Raw genomic sequence first — 15,887 nt, 5'->3', positions numbered from 1 at the left:
AGCACTTTGAAATGCCTTGCTGCTGAAATGTGCTATACAAATAAAATTTGATTTGATTTGATTTATAATACGGCCATTCCCATCGGGGATAAAGAAAACTAGCTGATTATGTCCCCTGAAACAGTTGTTTCTTTAGTCTCCTCTTTTAGTGTTGCCTTATTTATTTAATTTTAATACTTCTTCTTAATACAATGGGTCTTTCATTTTATTGTTTGTATGAATGGGAGTGGTCTGTCTGTCTGTCTAATCTCTTGTTCCATTGGCAGATTATCTCACTTATAACAAGATGTTTTTCCCATGTTATGAGCAAACTAATCTGCCTCACTCAAATGTACTAAGATATTTTTACTAGAAACTACAGCAAAAATACTTGGTAAGATTTTTTGTTTTTGCAGTGTTGTTGCTATTCATTGACCTTCTGATGGATGATTATGTTGATCTCTGCCTTTCATTTGGGTAAGTGTATGATTTATTGTAAATCTATCCCTTTTAACCTGCTATCCAGAATAAGTCCTGTCAGAGTCTGTCCGAATTTCTAGTTATTTTGAGTGTTCAGCATTGTTGGTCTTTGATTTTTCAACTAAGATTTCACATCGCATCAAAAGAAACATTTAATGTCAGAAACTGTTAGACAACTACTTAAACTTATTGAAGTAGTTTGTCCTGCAATCGGTAGGTTGCCGGCTCCATTCCTGCTCCGTCCGCCTCTGTTGTTGTTGTCCTGGACATGTGGCTAGTCCACCGCAGGGCAACACATATACACTATATTGAAAGTATTTGCTCACCCATCCAAATTCTTGGAATCAGGTGTACCAATCACTTTCATGGCCACAGGTGTATAAAATTAAGCACTTAGACATGCTGACTGTTTTTCCAAACATTTGTGAAAGAATGGGTCGCTCTCAGAATCTCAGTGAATTCCAGAGTGGAACTGTGATAGGATGAACTGTGCAACAAATCCAGTTGTGAAATTGTGGAGAGTCTGGTTGACTGGTCTGCACAGAGTTCTGACCTCAACCCACTGGAAAACCTTTGGCATGACTTAGAGCGGCGACTGAGAGCCAGGCCTTCACGTATGTGACCTCATAAATGTGCTTCTGGGAGAATTGTCAAAAATCCCCATAATCACTCCTAAACCTTGTGGACAGCTTTCCTAGAAGAGTTGAAGCTATTCTAGCTGCAAAGGGTGGACCAACGTCATATTGAACTCCATGTATTAGGAATGGAATGTCACTTAAGCTCATATCAAGTCAAGGCAGGTGAGCGAATACTTTGGCTATATATATATATAGACCTATATAAACACTGCTCAAAAAAATAAAGGGAACACTTGAACAACACAATATAACTCCAAGTAAATCAAACTTCTGTGAAATCAAACTGTCCACTTAGGAAGCAACACTGACAATCAATTTCACCTGCTGTTGTGCAAATGGAATAGACAACAGGTGGAAATTATTGGCAATTAGCAAGACACACTCAATAAAGGAGTGGTTCTGCAGTTGGGACCACAGACCACTTCTCAGTACCTATGCTGTCTGGCTGATGTTTTGGTCAGTTTTGAATGTTGGTGGTGCTTTCACACTCGTGGTAGCATGAGACGGACTCCACAACCCACACAAGTGGCTCAGGTAGTGCAGCTCATCCAGGATGGCACATCAATGCGAGCTGTGGCAAGAAGGTTTGCTGTGTCTGTCAGCGTAGTGTCCAGAGGCTGGAGGCGCTACCAGGAGATAGGCCAGTACACCAGGAGACGTGGAGGAGGCCGTAGGAGGGCAACAACCCAGCAGCAGGACCGCTACCTCCGCCTTTGTGCAAGAAGGAACAGGAGGAGCACTGCCAGAGCCCTGCAAAATGACCTCCAGCAGGCCACAAATGTGCATGTGTCTGCACAAACGGTTAGAAACCGACTCCATGAGAATGGTATGAGGGCCCGACGTCCACAGATGGGGGTTGTGCTCACAGCCCAACACCGTGCAGGACGCTTGGCATTTGCCAGAGAACACCAGGATTGGCAAATTCGCCACTGGCGCCTTGTGCTCTTCACAGATGAAAGCAGGTTCACACTGAGCACATGTGACAGACGTGACAGAGTCTGGAGACGCCGTGGAGAGCGGTCTGCTGCCTGCAACATCCTTCAGGATGATCGGTTTGGCGGTGGGTCAGTAATGGTGTGGGGTGGCATTTCTTTGGAGGGCTGCACAGCCCTCCATGTGCTCACCAGAGGTAGCCTGACTGCCATTAGGTACCGAGATGAGATCCTCAGACCCCTTGTGAGACCATATGCTGGTGCGGTTGGCCCTGGGTTCCTCCTAATGCAGGACAATGCTAGACCTCATGTGGCTGGAGTGTGTCAGCAGTTCCTGCAAGATGAAGGCATTGAAGCTATGGACTGGCCAGCCCGTTCCCCAGACCTGAATCCGATTGAGCACATCTGGGACATCATGTCTCACTCCATCCACCAACATCACGTTGCACCACAGACTGTCCAGGAGTTGGCGGATGCTTTAGTCCAGGTCTGGGAGGAGATCCCTCAGGAGACCATCCGCCACCTCATCAGGAGCATGCCCAGGCGTTGTAGGGAGGTCATACAGGCACATGGAGGCCACACACAATACTGAGCCTCATTTTGACTTGTTTTAAGGACATTACATTAAAGTTGGATCAGCGTGTAGTGTTATTTCACTTTAATTTTGTGTGTGGCTCCAAATCCAGGCCTCCATTGGTTAATAAATTTGATTTCCATTGATGATTTTTGTGTGATTTTGTTGTCAGCACATTCAACTTTGTACAGAACAAAGTATTCAATAAGAATATTTCTTTCATTCAGATCTAGGATGTGTTATTTGAGTGTTCCCTTTATTTTTTTGAGCAGTGTATATAGATCTATCTATATATCTATGTAGATCTATCTATATAGATAGATCTATATATATATAGATAGATAGATATCTATATAGTGCCTCTTGGACTAAAACTGGGAGCTATTTCCACAGGAGAAATCTGATAGCATTCTACTTTTTGAATACTAGAAACCACCAGTAATAGAACAATCACATCCATAGGCGCTGACTCCATGGGTGCTTCGGGGTTGGAGTATCTACAGAGATTCCTGAGCACCCATGTGTGCCAGACGGCATACACTTGTCATTGTTAACTAATGACCATAGCAACAAGTCATGCAAGCATGGTGAGCACCATTAATGTCAGGACAGTCCCTATTACAGTAGTTGCTATCGCTAGTGAAATGCACCTGCAGGCAAGGGCGGACATCCCAGGGTAATCAGAGGGGCCGTACCCCTCAGTCTTGGATTTGCCCCCTAAAACAAATGTCATAAAAGAAACCTTTGTATTTAAACAATATCAATATGAAAAGGCAAAGGAAACAAAGGATGAAATAAATTTGCCATTCATCTAAGAAAAATAAAAGGATAAATGTTTAGCCCCCCCTCCGCAATTATTAGAACAATGGTTTAATCCAATCTGAAGTAACAGCACAGTGGCTCTGAGTGAGGAGCTATCTGTGGCTCTCCAGCATTAACAAAAACTCTCCAGGAAGTACATATTTAAAGCAAAAGACATGTAACACATTTTACTTACTTTCAGTGCTCAATAAGAAGAAACACATTAACAATAAATATAAGACCACAGTTTTCTAGTTTTTGTTACTTTGTATGAATCATAATAAACTGCCTCATTATGCCTTGTAAATCAAAACTAGCAAAACTGGCTACATTGCTTTGATAGACATAAACTTGCTTTTGTCAAAGGTAAAAAATATATAAATCATATTTAGCTCTTTAACTCTTCATGTTAATGATGCAGATCTTTCAGTGTTTACATCAGCATCACATTTTCAGAAATTATCCCATGTTGTTTGATAATTTTACCAATTGGAAGCATATGTATAAAAGAACTGGCCCAAGCACTGGTTCTCCACAAGTAACCCTGGAACAAACTGGAATCTGTTGGTCATATAAGATTTAAACCAGGTTAGTGCAGTTCCTTTGATACCTACAACATGTTAGTCTTTCTAAGAGAATATTGTGATTGACTATGAGATCTAACAAAACCAGAACAGATACAAATACATTATCTGAGGCCAAGAGAATATCATTTGTGACTTGGAGCAGTGCTCTTTCAGTACTATGGATGAGTTCTGAAACCTGACCAAAACTCTGCAAACAGGTCATTGCTATTTCAATGCTGGCATACTTGATTAGCATTGTAAGAATTTTAGATAAATGAATGTAAAGGATTAATTTTTTTCAAGATTAGCAAAATTGTGTAGTTGATATATTCAACAAGATTCATGACAGTTATTCATCATAAACCAACAATTACCCTTAATGCATTTAAATTGTAAAATGATATCTCTTTTTTCAGACTTCCTGTGTGGCTAGCATCTCTTCTGCACACTGCTGAACGCCTCAGAAGTGACCGTGCTCGACGCAAGAAGGTCTACCGTCTCCTGCAGAGGAAACTAGTCAGTGGATGAGCTTTTTTATTATTATTGGGGCCCTTCTTACCTGGATCTATTATTAGTATTTTTTTATAGTAGAACCTTTTACAGCTAATCACAATTACAATTAATTACAGCACAAAGGATAATGAATGGCAGCCCTGGATTGGCTGCTATACACCCGCCTATACACTCTACACAGTGAACTCAGTGTTGAATTAAATTAATTGAGCTATGTTTAAATTAAGAAATATATATCGTGATATTCTTGGCTAGTGTCTTAGAAATAATCAAACAGGGAAAACATGGATGTGTGCTTTAATTGTGAACAGCAGAACATGACAACTCCAATTCCTTTGTTTTAATGCCAGTCCTAGAGATATTACATTAATAAGTTGGACTACCATGAGCTATCCATGGAACAGGTACATCTGTATTTCTTACCACTAGGGGACAACACACCACTGTATTACATTCCATTTCTTTTAGATCTCAAATAAGTAATCATTTTGAAAATAAAAAAAAACGTTCTACTGCCAGTACTAAATAATTTAGCAAATGGAGACATCACTCAGTGTTGTATCACCTCCAAAATCAGCTGATAGTAAACTAAGTCATATTCTGTACATTTTAAAAGATTCAGTCTCTTTGGAAGTGCCTCACGCCTATCAGGCTGTATGTGTTTCACAGATGGGCTCTGGGTTGTTTCGGACGTTGATACTGGTGGTTCTTCTGTTGTCTGCCCAGGTGATTCATCAGGTAGTGGTTGTGATGTTAGGTTTCCCATTGGACTTGATGTTATCTCTGGAACAACACAGTCCATGATCGCTTCTGGTATCTCCTCTGGAACCGGTGAAGATATAACTCAAGGTTCCTCCACAGTTTGTCTCCATGATAACATGTGGTCAACATGCATTGTGTGTGTACTCTGTCCTTGTATCAGAAAAGTAACACTTCCCAGTTTCTTCAGAACTTTTTCATGAGTCTGCTTCTTCAGTCCTCCTCTGAAATGTTGGATATGTACAGTCCCTCCTCACGAAAAAACACATACACGATCACAGGTGCGACTCTGTGATCATGATGATGCTTCTGCTCAGACTGTTTTTGTTCAAAGAGTTGGGTGAGTTCAGGCTTGAGAATGCATTGATCTTGAACAAGTTCAGATCTGAGGCCTCATATATAAAAATGTAGGCAGCTTCCACTAAAAATTGCCGTAAGGATTAATTTAGAAAAGTTTAGTTTAGTTTTAGTTTAGTTTAGTTTATTTCAGACCAACCTTTCACCGACAGTGTAAACGACACAAAGTACATAATATATTTCTTTTGAAAAAAGAAAAAAGCAAAAAACAATAAAAAAACACATCACATCGGTGATTATGAGTCTGAAAAGGAGTATGCTGAAGTATAACTTATGTAGTCATACCCCTTTTCCAGCTGTAATTTATCACAGTATTTTCAATGTCCGATATCCTTTCTGACAAAGGAAATAATAAGTCTAATAAGATTTCCTCAGCTAGATGAAAATAGTGCATACACATCTGTACACATGCATATATGTATATTTACATATACAAACATATATACGTACATACACCCATATACACACCCATCTGCTTATAGACAAAATACACTGTTATTTTCATACCTTTATATATTTACCCACACCTGCGCCGACATGCCACCTACTTGATGACATCCTACCTAAAGTTTTGGTTCCCAACCAGGATTATCCCCCTTGTTCTTCCTTATAACTTTGAATAATAGCTGCCTTGAGACCTTTCTTAAAATGTCTCATACTTGGACTTTGCTTCAGCTCTTTAGAGAGTTTATTCCAGATCCTCACACCAACCCCCAAAATGCACAATGTTTTCATTGTTGTACGAGCCTTCAAAGTTCTGAAGTTAAGGTTTTCTCTATAGTCATATCCCCCCACTCTATCGGAAAATAATTGTTGAATCTTTTCTGGCAATATTTTATTTCTGACTTTAAACATAATCTGTGCAGTTTGAAACTCTACTAAATCAGTGAATTTCAATAAATAAGAATCTATAAATAGATTGTGGGTATGACAGTAAAAATCAACCTTATGAACTAAGCGAATGGCTCTTTTTTGTAATGTGCATAATGGTTGTAGTAACGTTCTGTAAGTGTTGCCCCAAATTTCCACACCGTAACTTAGGTAAGGTAAAATAAGTGAGCAGTACAGAATGTATAGGGCAGAGGAGTTTAAATATTTTCTAGCATTAGCAAGGACTGCAATACTTCTTACCAATTTAGATTGGACATATCTTATATGAGGTTTCCAACAGATCTTGTTTTGGATCAGTACTCCCAAAAACCTAATTTCAGTCACTCTCTCCACAATCATATTATCAATTTGTATTATTAAATCACTCTTCTCTTTACACTTACCGAACAACATAAACTTTGTTTTATCTAAATTTAGTGACAATTTGTTAATATTAAACCACTCCTTCAGTTTACATAAGTCTTGATTCATTTCAAACAACATCTTTCTTAAATCTTCACCCGTGCCAAAGATGGTTGAGTCATCAGCAAATAGTACAAAGTTAAATCTCTTAGATACCTTACATATGTCATTTATATACAAAATAAACAATTTTGGCCCCAATACCGAGCCCTGAGGGACACCACAAACAATATCCAAGCATGAGGATTGGAAATTACCCAACTGCACAAATTGTTGCCTATTGCTGAGATAATTTTTCATCCAGTGCAACACTACTCCTCTTAGACCAGGGGTGGGCACTCCTGGTCCTCGAGGGCCGGTGTCCTGCAACTTTTAGATGCATCTCTACTTCAACACACCTGAGTCAAATAATGAGGTCGTTAACAGGACTCTGGAGAACTTGACTGCACTTAGGAGGAGATTCAGCTGTTGGATTCAGGTGTGTTGGACCAGGGAGACATCTAAGAGTTGCAGGACACCGGCCCTCGAGGACCAGGAGTGCCCACCCCTGTCTTAGACCATAACACTCAAGTTTTCTGAGTAGTATATCATGATCAATTGTGTCAAATGCTTTTTTCAAATCAATAAATACCCCAACAGCATGTTTCTTTTTATCTAAAGCACTGGTCACCTCTTCCATTAAATGCATAACTGCCATTGCTGTGGATCTTTGTGACCTAAATCCATACTGACTTTCAGTCAGTAGATGATGTTTACTAAGAAAACTTTCTAGTCTGACAACAAATGTTTTTTCCACAATTTTAGAAAATTGTGGAAGTAATGAAACAGGCCTATAATTTGTGAAATCATGTCTATTCCCCGATTTATATAGTGGGATTACTTTTGCAATTTTCAATTTTTTTGGAAATATTCCTGTTTGAAATGACAGTGCAGCGCACAAAGAAAATTCAGATGTATAAAACTTCAGATGCTCATGCCTGCTCACCTTTCCTTTATACATACCAATTTGCAGAAAATACAGTGTAGCTGTTGGTCCGCACCTGTCGCCACCCATAGATACATAAGTTGGTGTGAATACCTGGAAGACTGCAACTATGTGTCCCAATAACCATGACGCCTTGGGAGGCATCCAAATAAAATATATAATTGAATTTTTTATTTAAAATGTGCAATGTTTTAATCAGAGCTAAATCGTTCCAACAATTACGCTGCACACCATGGAGCAGCTACTTATACCTGTGTGATTGTCTACACACCTTGATCACCTTAGAAATGATCAAATTTACTATTTATATTCGAGTGAGGTGTTCCTTTATGTTCCTTTATGTGTGTGTTAAATTATTGTCTGAGGATAAATACGGTCCAGTTTCATTGTTTAAGTTTAAATAATAAGAGATTAAAATCATAAAAACAAACATTGGAATAGGTTTGATGATTCTTGATCAAAATAACATTGAACAGATTCAGATTTCAGAGTATTTAGGTGAGTTTTGGCGCTTTGTAGTTTGTTATTGTCCACAAAAATGTTGCGTGGCTGCTGCACCTTTTCAAAGCAGGTAAAAAGTTTACGCAAACTTTCATACAACGTTAATTTTTGATACATCAAATCAAATTTTATTTGTATAGCAAATTTCAGCAGCAAGGCATTTCAAAGTGCTTTACATCATATCAAACACAGAAACACAATGCAACATAGAATCAACAATCAAAACATGACATTAAGTAAAGTTCCATAATTACATTTGTAATAATACATATGCCAACTTGTGCATTTTTTGCGCACAAGCACGCTTTATATACGAGGGTCTTGGCATTTCAGGAATAACTGCTGGTGGACAACCTGTCACAGTGTGAGGTGTACTACGATACATGATAAGATAGTTGCCCAGTCGATGACTGAGTGCCAATGTGGCCTTTGCATCTGCTTCTAGCACATTTTTCATCAGGGATCATTTCAGGATTTTTACTGACTTCTTTGCTGCTCCGTTTGATGCACGGTGATGTGCAGGAACAGCTGTGAGCCGGATTCCATTTAACTCCCAAGAACTGACTAAATTCTTTTGACACTAGTTGAGGTCCATTGTCTGAAATGAGTTCTTCTGTCAGTCCATATGAAGAAAATAAGCTTCTAAAAAATGTCATTGATATGTTGTGATGTGATGGATGACATCAGGAGAACTTCCAACCTTAGTCACTAAGAAATAGTGCTTGACTTTTTCAGGAAATTAATCTGAATCTGTTGCCACACTCTTTCAGGTCATTTCCATGGGTGAAGTGGTGTGACCACTGATAACTTTATACAGCTGTACAGCTGTGTGTAGCTCCACACTTTGCTGATACTTGGATGTTCCACATGTGAGAACTAGAAGATACTTGCTTCCTCTGCAGTATTGTCCAGTGACTTTCACTGTAACCATGACAACACATCCGCATTCGCATGTTCAGCTGTTCTTCTGTATTCAATGTCATAATTATATGCCATTAGAATAAGAATCCAGCATTGCATCATCAGGGCCGCAAGTGTTGGGACAGCTGACTTTGGTCTAAGTACAGCCAACATACTGCTATGACCTTGAATTTCTTCCCATTCAGACATTTGTGGAATTTCTTGACTCCAAAAATGATCGCAACAGTCTTTTTTTCTATTTGGACATACTTCCACTCAGCACCAGTTGAAAAATGGCCGCACCTACCGCATGAGGGTGTAATGATGGACTCTCACCTGGGCTCTTACAAACTTTGTAGCCACATAAAGAATGTTACAAAGTCAGCCTTTGATCACCTGAAGAACATTTCCAGGATCAGAGGACTAATGTCTTAGCAAGATCCAGAGAAACGCATCCATGTGTTTATCTTTAGTTGCATTGATTACTGCAACAGTGTCTTCACAGGTCTGTCCAACAAAATAAATCAAACAGCTGCAGCTGATCCAAAACGCTGCTGCTCGCGTTCTGACTAAAACCAGGAAGATGGAGCACATCACACCAGTCCCTATAAATTCCCTGTGGCTCAGAAAATAGACTTTAATATACTGTTGTTAATTTATAAATCACTGAACGGCTCAGCACCACAACACATTAAAGAGCTGCTGCTGTTCTGACAACGTTTCAGGTCTTCTGGTTCTGGAGATGCAGAGCAGAACAGAACCAAACGAGGAGAAGCAGCTTTCAGCTTCTATGCACCACAAATCTGTAAAACAGCTGAAGCACTGAGTGCCTTTAAATCTAGACTAAAAACCCAGCTGTTTAGAGTTTTATGATTTAAAACATAATCAATGAAATATTAATCAACAATCTGATGCAAAATGCAATGTTTCAATTGTTGACTGTGTTCTATGACTTTGTGTTTTTATGATGTAAAGCACCTTGAAGTGCTTTGTTGCTGAACGGTGCTATACAAATAAAATTGGATTTTATTTGGTTTTGATTTGATAGGGTGGTTAAAAGACCACTCCACCCTAATCACTAAGGGAGGTGTATATGGATCCTAAGCTAAAATGTGGCAGACCATTCTTTCCTGCTGTCATGTAGCTCTGTGGTGCCCCATACAGATCGCCATGTCTCCTGTAGCCCTCAGTGTTGCAACCATAGACATGAATACGTAGATGTTTCATTGAACGCCTCATTGAATATGGCAGCAACATTCAAGATGACATCGCCACCATCTTGAATGTGGCAGTGGAGTGATCGGAGGTCCATAATTCATGTGCTGAGTGGGCATGTTTCACCATTTTACAGTACAAACTGGATCCATTGGAATTACATTTCACAGGTAAGAAGGAAAGAAAATAACATAATTTTGCAAGCAGAATTATTTGACTTTGCAGCCAGAAACAGCTTCTAAACAACCAAGAAATATTTCCTATGTAACTAAATTATGCCGGAGTAACAACTCTGATTATAATAATTTTAGCTTAGCTAACTTTTTTCATACTGTGCAGATTTCTAATGTGAGAGAGCTAATGAGAAACCGCTGTTAAAAGAGAATACCAGAGGATTTCTTTCTTCAGCTGTTTCATGGCTTGGCTTCACAAGTTCAGGGTTTAACTATGCTATAAAGATGCTACAAGCCAATCCCCTAGTGTACTAAAAATATGTTTGTTCTGAATGTGAATAAATCAGGGATGTATTTTTGATTATACTATTAGATAACTTGTCTTTTATCCTTGGCTTTAGCCTGTCTACCAGCACATCTCAGAAGTCACTGGACTGCTCCCAGTTTGACCAGCAGACTGAACTCCTGCTTGTGCCCTGTGTTGCCAGCATGAATATAAATACCGTAAGTCTATATTGTAATTTACAATTGAAATACAAATGTGGACAAAATTCAGACTTAACGGTGTAAAACTGTCCCTTCTTTAAGATTTCCATCTGAATTCAGTGTGTATGTAAATGTGTGTGTTTTAGGGGGCTGAATTAAGACCTCATCACCAGCCAGGTCCAGCCCATCCTCTGCCATCTGATTTTGCGGTGTTGACAAAAAAATGACTTCTTGTTTTCTGCTTTTAGTGTTACTGGACTGTGCTGTACTGTTACGGTTACTGTTTTATTCCACCAACATGGATTATGATGTAAAATCATATTTTTCCTTATTTTGGTAACTCATTGTTACTGTTTTTCTAACCTGCCTAAATAGCCAGTTTAATAACAATATTGTATTAAGTATATTTAGAATTTGTAACTTTTTTTGATTAAAAATCAGAGAATCTTTGTCATCTGTTACCATATGGTTATTTCTTTGTGGTTCTTAAATTTGTGGAATGACCTCCCACAGCATGGAAGGGTGTCACTTCACCTTACTGATAAAGCATAAATCAATACATTTCAAAAATATTTATTGACTAAATATAAGACTAAATAGTATTCAATAAAACCTAAATTTTTACTTTACACTGAATAACTCTATTGGCCATGTTATACCTAAAAGAATGATTGTTTTTAATGGCTTTTATTAAGAAAGGTTTGCTTCTACTCAATACCCGAAAACTTCAAAATGAAATATTTCACTTAAAAATACATACAAAGTGAGAGACACAAATTAACAGAATTGTTTAAGACAGTTTATGTAATGACATAAAAATAATTTAGCTTGTTGGAATTTTTTCTCACATATTGTCTATGCTGTAAATAGCAGAGTTGACATGTCATATCGTAACAAATTTTCCCCCTTTTTCTAAACAGGCTTGAATTAAAAAAATTATCTTGATATATCATTTTTAGGGTTTACTTGTTTGCTAAAATTTTTGCAAGATTTTTGACTTTTTTCAAACAGTTAATCTTGATCTGTCTGACTTAGATGTCCTAATCTTAAGTAGATCTGATGGTAAAACAAGCCACAGTTGTAAAATTTAGCATTATTTCCCAACTTTTTATGAGTTTTAAATAACTGTAGCTGGTCTTAAAATATTCCTTCTTGATTTAAAATGTATTTTTTGTGGGGCGTGCTGTGGTGGTGCAGGGGGTTAGCACGCCCCACGTTTGAAAGCCTTAGTCCTCGATGCGGACGTCGCGGGTTTGACTCTTGGTCCCGACGACCTTTGCCGCATGTCTTCCCCCCTCTCCTCACCCTCCTTCCTGTCTGCCTACTGTCGAAAAAATACGAGCCACTAGTGCTGCAAAAACTCTTCGGAGAAAAAAAATGGAAAAAAAAAAAATGTATTTTTTGTGTGCTTACAGTACATAATCCCTGTTTTTTTTAAATTGCCATTAAAATTTAGTTTCAAAGTTTCATTATGAAAGCTAAATTTAATCATTTATAAAAGTCAGATTCCCGGGATTTCAAATCTGCAAGTGTTGTTTCTTTTTATGTTTAGGAAATCTTAAATACAATCCCCATACTGTATTGAAAATAAAGTTTTATCTTGAAACCACAATTATTTAATTACTGTCATCTCGTCCTGAGCATTTGTGAATTATGAGACTTTTTTAGCGCCATGGAAAGTTGACATTGTTTCTCCCTGCATCCAGTGGGTGGCGCAGAAAAGCAGGTGCTACCATATGGGTTCCACAGGCACACCCACTAGAAGGAAACAAACACAACCCGTATAACACTTTCATTCTATTGGCTGAGACGGTTGCCAGATAATGGTACTTTTTTGTTTAGAGAGAGAGCAGAAAATAATTTGCAAGTGGAAGTTTGATTTGAGCAGAGAGAAGTTTTGGGCGCGAGGATAAAGGTACGAGAGAAAACGGTTAATATTTGAAAGAGAGCAGAAGTTTTGAGTACAAGCAATACAAGTTTTGAGAACAAAGACATGAAGTCCTGCTTTCAGACTCAAGTTGTGCGCTCTCAACTTACGGCAGTAAAATCCCCCCATAAGTTTGGTAAAAGGAGGATTCGAGGGCCTCCTACCACTCCCCCTTACGGGTGATTGTACCGCAGGTCACTATATTGTTTCACAAGAACTCGTGAGAGGGTTTCATTCATTTGTCAGGACACTCGTAAAAGAGATCTTTGATGTCAAGAAGTTTTATTCTGTTTAAATAAAGGTTGTAGAAAGGGTAAGATAAAAATACAATAATTTCTTATCAAATCATGAACTATAAGCAGTAAACATAACATATATAAATAGAAATAAAAATGTTTACTCCTCAATAAATAGTTGGTGAAATCAAAATGTTTTTTTAATTTTTGCTTTTGTGCTTTCCGTCATCTTTTTCTGCTTCAGATCTTTCATGGTGTTGGTGTGAAACAGGAGAACCACTTCCAGCCCACCTATGTTTACCCAGAAGAAGTGAAAGTTTTAATGCGCTCTGTTTTTCCAAAAGACATCTGTGACTACCCCAACCCTAAGCACAATCATGTGAGTTTTTTTATTGTTTTAGATACATCTATTAATGTTTTCGCTTATCTGAGGTCATGAAGACCACATGTACAGCGTAGGATCCCCATCGCCACACCACAGGGACAAACCAGATACCTGGATTTCTTAGCATCTTAGCATTTGATGCCCTTACCATCAGCTAATAAAGGCAAATATCTATAAGACATGCTAAAGAGACAAAATGTTGCAATTAAGTGCAGAGATGCTCAAGCCAACCAGAGTCAACCTAAACGCCACCATTTGTATAGCAAAACGTGCCTATGAGCAGAAAATCCAGCATTGCCACACAATATTGTGATTGACAGGGCTAAGACCAGGATCTGACTAAATGACACATTCAATGAATATTTGACAAACACATTTAAAACTTATCTTACCTGCTATCTGCTAACTATCAAGGGTATACAAGTGACCTTCCTTGTGGGTTACATTTGCAGTCTCTCTATGGTTTCTTCTCTCTGTTGCCCTCAGGCAACATTACTCAGAATTACACATTCAAATTTACAAGCACAACTTTGACACACCATGAACTTTCTATATGCACTTTTCCATCTGCACATGTACAAAGCAGAAATTCACAGCCATTTTGTTTTACAAAACTTAATTCGTAAAGTTTTAAGTTTGCAAAAACTTAAAACTTTTTTGAAGTTTTAAAAATGTTTTAAGTTTTAATCCCAACAGATTAAGCTTGGATTTTCTGGATATCCAAGCTTAATTAAGCCTCAACTCAGTTTTACAGAAGAGGTAACACATAAGTTACCATGGCTATTTATTCTGTGAAGCTAGCCTGCTACAGACCAGTCTAACAGCCAGGCTTAGTAAAGGGCTGACAGATCAGAAACCAATGAGTTTTACTTGTGATTCTTTTTTCTTATTTGTCCGTTTTGGTCTTTTTTAATTACCTTGCATGAAAGTATCACTAGCTCATTTTGGTATTCCAACTGTCGGTCTGTCATCATACACTCTCATCCCTAGTGGGGTTGCAAAGGGTGCTGGTGTCTGTCTCCAACAATTAACGGGCGAGAGGCGGGGTCACCCTGGACAGGTTGCCAGTCCATCACAGTGGTATTCAGTCAAATAGTGGTATTAGTTCGATTGTATTCTGAAGACTGCTGTTCTACAGTAGTTTGTCAGAAAGATCTTTTACTAATTACGCACTCAATCAATCCGCTACTGATTGCTATCGTAGCAGCAGTTTTGTTGGTTTTTTTTGCATGGTGTGCTTCAATTCCTCATAATGCTCAATCGAAAAATGTTCTGAGGTATGGTGTACGCAATTTATCTAGCATAGCATCAGTGAGTCTGTGATCTATCTCATTGGTCTCCTGAAGAAATCTTTTGATGCGCATTCACCTAAATTACTTAAACCTTGCTCGACAAGCTGCGGGATAAGCCAGGATGAACCAAAGGTCTATGTCTGTTATCCTTGATTTTGTAATCCTATTTTTGTGGAACAGCCCTCTGGATTGAAACTCTCCCAGGCTGAGTATTTTATTGGTTTGAACAACTGTAAGTTACAAAATGCTTATGTTTTGTTTTTTATTTTTCAGGTGGTGCACATTACTATGGAGGATCTCCACAGCATACAAAACAACTGACAACGTTTTTGCCTTTTCTCCTAATATTATGTTTCTCTGAATGAGAAGAAATGCTTGTTTCTATGGGAGAAGCACTGTTAGTTACTTCAAGGTTTTCTTCTTGGCATGTTTTGATGTATTTAACGCTTTATGTTTCAACTTTAGCTATTTCTTTTTCTAAAAGATTCCTTCTATTTGTATTTGAAATCAATAAAAAGATTTCCCTGTAAAAATCATCTTACAGTTTTGAAACATTAGCATATATTCACCTACATGAGGAGCAGCTTAATATAGGTGTATAGTTGAACCAGGCTTTCGTAGCTCCTGGTCGTGCACCTGTGAATTTTTATAACTCGCCACCGTGGCATTTATACATACTGTCTATAAGGACTCGGCTGCAACGTACACGTTAACTATGAATGCCGTACTGCTGTCTTGGTTGGCAAGCGCTCAACATTATTGATAACTTTCAAAAGCGTGACTAGAACTTAGCCTTTATAGCTGTGTCCCCGGGTTTCTTGCATGCGACTACAAACAGTGAAAGAAACCCTGGCTTCTTATAGGTCACTGCTTTAAAAAGTACATGTAGTGCACA

The 15,887-nt window shown here is 38.4% G+C and overlaps 1 protein-coding gene across 1 annotated transcript in view; it reads left to right on the top strand.

The window, feature by feature from the left end:
• Positions 1-381: 381 nt before the first annotated feature.
• The window catches only part of arhgef4 (Rho guanine nucleotide exchange factor 4), a 91,776-nt gene continuing 76,270 nt past the window's right edge, over positions 382-15,887 (top strand). The window contains exons 1-2 of the mRNA XM_023326315.1: positions 382-456; positions 4,387-4,486. The gene's annotated coding sequence lies outside the window, so the exon portion shown is untranslated. The remainder of the gene's footprint in view (positions 457-4,386; positions 4,487-15,887) is intronic.

Source organism: Xiphophorus maculatus, chromosome 21 (genome assembly GCF_002775205.1).
Source record: "Xiphophorus maculatus strain JP 163 A chromosome 21, X_maculatus-5.0-male, whole genome shotgun sequence".
Classification (NCBI taxonomy): Eukaryota; Metazoa; Chordata; class Actinopteri; order Cyprinodontiformes; family Poeciliidae; genus Xiphophorus; species Xiphophorus maculatus.
This window is presented reverse-complemented; position numbering and strand designations above follow the sequence as displayed.